We start from the raw sequence: 5,028 nt of genomic DNA on the forward strand, positions 1-5,028 counted from the left end.
TTCTTGAGCTCTGGGGGCTCCAAAGGGTGTTTTTAGCGGCGCTTCATTGCACTAAGTTGGCGTAGGCGGCTCGGCTAGCTCCGACTGCTACGGTTCTTTCCTTCTGTGTTTTCTTTCTATGTTGTGTGGCTGCGATTCTAGAGTTGACGGCTCATCAAGATCCCCTTGGAGTTACGAGTTGCAAGCTCCTCGTTTTGCTGTAGACAATGGCTGGTCATCTTTGGTTGCATTCTTTGGTTGCAAATCAGCGAGGCCTGGTGTAGCGGCGGTGGCTAGGGATACCCTTGGTGGTTGAATTGTTCTTTCTTTTGTTGTGTTACTCCCAGATTATCTAGATAATCTTGCGCCAGGAAGAATTATTCTTGCTTCCGTTGATGATCGACAATTGTGTCGGGTGCTCGCTCAGCCATCGGTTGTTGCTGGTCTTGGTTGAAGAATTGAAATTCAGTCGTCTATGACCAACTGCAATGGCAATGCAATAAGTTACAGTCTGAGTTAGGCAGAGGAGCGGCTAATGTGCCAACGTATGTGGCTGCAGGTTTGGTCGCAATGCTTGGAACGAAGACGGCAGCGATCCCATATCAGCAATCTAGTTTCTTGCAGCGCTACATCCTAGAAGCTTCAATTAGCATTATTGATATTTTGATTGCTGTCATTGCCATCTCGTTGGAGGTGTAGTGATGGTAGAATCAGGATTGCAGCTTGGAACCCAGGAAGTACGAGGTCGCAGTTGCAAGTGTCATCAAAGGCGTTGAAGTGATAGTACGCAGAAATTAGAAGTCTAGTGGATACCAAATTCAAGCTCGCAGTTGTAAAACAGGAATGAAGATGGTTAGTCAAGTATAAAAATCCGGTCGTATGAACTCGGCTTAAGGAAGTTAGTAGGTAGTAGTGTAGGAATTCGTGGAAAAACCACGAGGTACTGATTTTTGCAATTCGAATTCGTAGGCTATAATGCAGAGGGCATAGGTTATAAGGGCGTTTGTTTTTTTTTTTTTTTTTTTTTTTTCCTTTTCTTTCATCTTTCGACAGGATGAGCAAAGAAGAGGGTAAATTCATGCATTGGAGCCCTTGCTGCCAATAGTGTCACTCGGACTGGAACAAAGGTATTAGCTCGGAGGCAAGGCTCAACTATATTGATAGAAGAGAAGTCCTGGCTGGCGGACTGCATCACGGATCCACACTGCCTCGACGATCATCTTCCTTTTGAGCAACTAACAAGGTGACAAACTCCAGTAAGATGATGTTTGATTAGGATTCAAATAAATTAGGGTTTAGTTGAAAAATATTGAATGTTGGATAAAAACCCTAAACCCTAAACCCTAAACCTGGTGAGATAAATAAAAATCATATAAAAATTTCTTTTTTTAAGTGTGGTATTCTTAAATTGTTTAAATGTGTGGATTTTTCTTCAATTATTTGAATGCCTTGTATTATTATTATAGAATTTTGAATGTAGATTTTTAATTAGTTAAAAAATTAAGAATTTAAAAATACTTTTACATGTCTTCATTTTAGATATAGCATCAACTTTATGAGGATTTGATTTCCTACCATATGTCCATACATGTGCTACTATTAAAATCTCATCAACTCTAAAGCTTGATTTTTCTAAAGATAATGTGAAATTAATGGGCTCCAATCTTTCCAATATTCTAACCACATCTTTAATATGTGTAGAGGATAAGAACTCAGTGAAAACAAATAAACAAGTGAGACTCTCTCAAAGAAATATGACAAAATAAAAGTAGAGAAGTATGTATATTAAAAAAAAATTGGAATGGCTATTATTAAAAAGTAAAAGAAAGTAGAGACTGTTGAAACTAGATTAGAAACAAGAAAGGAATTGATAAAAATAAAGAAGGCTTCATTCTTGCCTTTATATATACTACCTACTTAGGATCTATGTGGCAACACTCTATAGGACTTCCAAAAATGTGTAATATACTATGATCTTTATTTCTTTTAAAGATAGTTGATAGGTCCTCTGAACTATCAAGAATGTTCTATTTTTGGGTGAAAAGACCACCCTCTTATTTGATCATTGTTAAAACCTTTATAACTTCTTTCAAACAAAAATTTTGTAATATCATCAAGAATTGTTTCTACCTCCAATAAAATCATCAAACATCAAGAGTCTCTTCTTAGGTTGTAATACCAAATAATTTGTATCTCACCATCTATTTAAGGAAGAACATGTCATTCTTTAAAGGCTTCAATCTTATTACGTTGTCTTAAAAGGTATGATAATTGCAATATTTCATCCAAAAAGTCAACAAATAATGGTTCTTGAGTTGAATCCACTCGCTGTTGATTTTTCATTTTCTTAATGCCACAATTATACACAAAATACAAACAAAGATAGAAAATAGAATGTAATTTTTTCAAAATTTTGTTTCTTTTATAGCAAAGATTTGCTATCTTTTATCTTGATTTTGATGGATATTATTGATGAAAAGCTTTGACCTTCTCTACTATATTTGTAAGATTTTTTTTCTGACTCTTATGCATATATGTTAATATTATATTTGTGCCAATGAATAAGTTATTCCAACTTTTGTCAACGTTGCCTTGAGTCTAAGATTTCTTCTCTCTTGAATTCTTAATTATTATCCTCTTTTATAGAAGGTGGTAGTATTTGTCTTCTTTCTTGAAATATTCATTGTCTTATATGGCTCTAAAAGAGATATATGAAATAATAGATGGGTTTTTATAGACTTTGGTAGATATAATTATTAAGTGACTGGATTGACTTGTTGACAAATAGAAAATGGTTGAAGTCTACAATAATCCAACTTGTTACAAGGGTAAAAAATTTCAATATTATGACAAAGTAACCATACCTTATTACCAGCATAGAAATAAAGTTATTTTTTGTAATAAGTATTAATGTTGCTCTTTTTTTGTTTTTGAGCCTCTTTTACTAAAGCCTTCTTTATTGTGTATAATTCAAATAAATGATTTATCAAATCTTTCATTGTAAGATTATCAACTTTTAAAAAGTCAAAAGCATCAAATTATGGATGATAATCATAATTAGTAAAAAAAGATATTTATTACATAAAAAAATATACCGTATTATTATAAGTAAACTCTATCAATTGTAAAAAAATTATCCAATCATCTTATTAGTAGTTGTTAGTACACTTCTAATACTACTTCAAAACTTAATTTATATGCTTTATTTATCAATGAGTTTGAGGATGAAAAGGCAAAGATAGTTTTATAGCCACCAAAAATCTTTGAATATAAATTTTAAAATCTCATTGTATCTAAAATGTCTAACCGCTGAAAAGTCCTAACGTGCTTGATGAACATGTAAATGTACTTTTTCTTTTGGAACATATAAGTGTTCTTTGAAATAAAGTAGGTTGTTTTTGAACTCAAACTTGGAAGCATCATAAGACTTAGAAGAAAAATTCTTGATATCATAAATAAGAAAATTATAAGACATACTTGATTGAATTTCTTTAACAAGGATTCAATCAACAGTCAATGATGGTTTTATTGCTCAAAGATAGAAGTATTCTAGCTTCAAGAAAATTATTTTTTATTGATCAAAAGATATGTATGCTTCTTTTGGTACAATAAAAGAAGGTCTAAAAAGGGTGTATATCAAACCTTATTGTTTTTTGAATTAATAAGTGATCTTAAAATTAAATCTTCATAAAGACATGCTTCAATGAGTTTGGCAACAATTCAAAATACATCTTGACATAAAATATTTAAGATTCTTTTGGTCAATATAAACAATGACTAAATTAAAAGCACCTTCTAGATAATGGTACCATTCTTGAAATGAATCCATAATTGTAAGAAGTTCTTTGTCATGAATCATGTAATTGATCTTAGTTATTGAAAATTTTCTTGAATCAAAAGCTATTGGATGGAATTTATCATCTATTTTCATTTGTCATAATAAAACATCTAAAGCAAAGTTCAATGTATCTATTTTCATAAAAAATGGCTTAAAAAAGTCAATATAATATAAAAATAGTATAAAATAGAGGTTGTTCTCAAGGCTTCAAATGTTACTTCTACTCCTTGATTCGATTGAAGTTTGACTTTATAAGTCAAATGTATAAGTGGAGCTACAATTTGAAAGAAGTTCTTGATGAAGATCCGATAGTAATTGAAAAATTTTAAAAAATATTTGATATCTTTTATCATTTTTAGAATCTTTTAATCTATAATATTTTGAATTTTCTTAGGATCCATTATAAGTCCATTATTTCAAATAATGTATCCTAAAAAGTCAACCTAAGTAATCTAGAATATACAATTTTCTATCTTGGCATAGAATCTTGCACCTTCTAATTTTTGTAATATATGAAAAACATAAAATTTATATTCTTCTATGTTCTTAGAAATAGTTTTAAATAATATCTAAGTAACAGATAATAAAGTCATCTAAAAACTCTCAAAAAACATCATTCATTAGATGTTGGAAAGCTATTGGTGCATTGTGAGTGTAAATTTTACTCCTTAGTCCAAATTATAGGATGGCCTCTATTAAGAGTTGTTTGTAATTGGTGGTGTGAAGTGAAGTAAGCAATTGGCAAAAGACCAAGAAGGGACAACCACAACACAAGTGAAAGAGATGAAATTAAGTAATCACAACATCCAAAACGAAGTCATAATCCGTTCTCTAGATTTTTATTCAGTAAAAAGTGAAAAGTAAAAAATATATTTTTAAATAGATAATTTTTTTATCTTTCCAATGACATAAAAATCATATAATTCCAAGTTACTATGGATAAGTTATGATAGATTAAAGATAGAATGTAAATAATAGAAAAGTTAAGTGAATAATTTTTACCTCAAGGATAACTTGCTTAAGAAATCAGGAGTTTGAGCCTCACCAAGGCTCACAAGTAGTTTATATTCCTCCCTTCAAGAGACCTTGAGGCCATAGTCTTATCTTCCTACCTATACCCAAGGTGCTACAACCCACATGGGAATTGTGCACATCTCTTCCTACAAGGACTATAATAACTGCTGGTCCTCCTATTTTCTACTAGTAAAACT

General features: G+C 31.3%; 1 long non-coding RNA gene across 1 annotated transcript; it reads left to right on the forward strand.

Annotated features, from left to right (window-relative positions):
• On the forward strand, positions 1–984 carry LOC141046450 (uncharacterized). The gene is made up of 2 exons (XR_012219450.2): positions 1–92; positions 539–984. It is a non-coding gene; the product is annotated as an uncharacterized LOC141046450 (long non-coding RNA).
• The last annotated feature ends 4,044 nt before the right edge of the window (positions 985–5,028 follow it).

This window comes from Physcomitrium patens, chromosome 17 (genome assembly GCF_059467195.1).
Source record: "Physcomitrium patens ecotype Gransden chromosome 17, ASM5946719v1, whole genome shotgun sequence".
NCBI classification, from domain to species: domain Eukaryota; kingdom Viridiplantae; phylum Streptophyta; class Bryopsida; order Funariales; family Funariaceae; genus Physcomitrium; species Physcomitrium patens.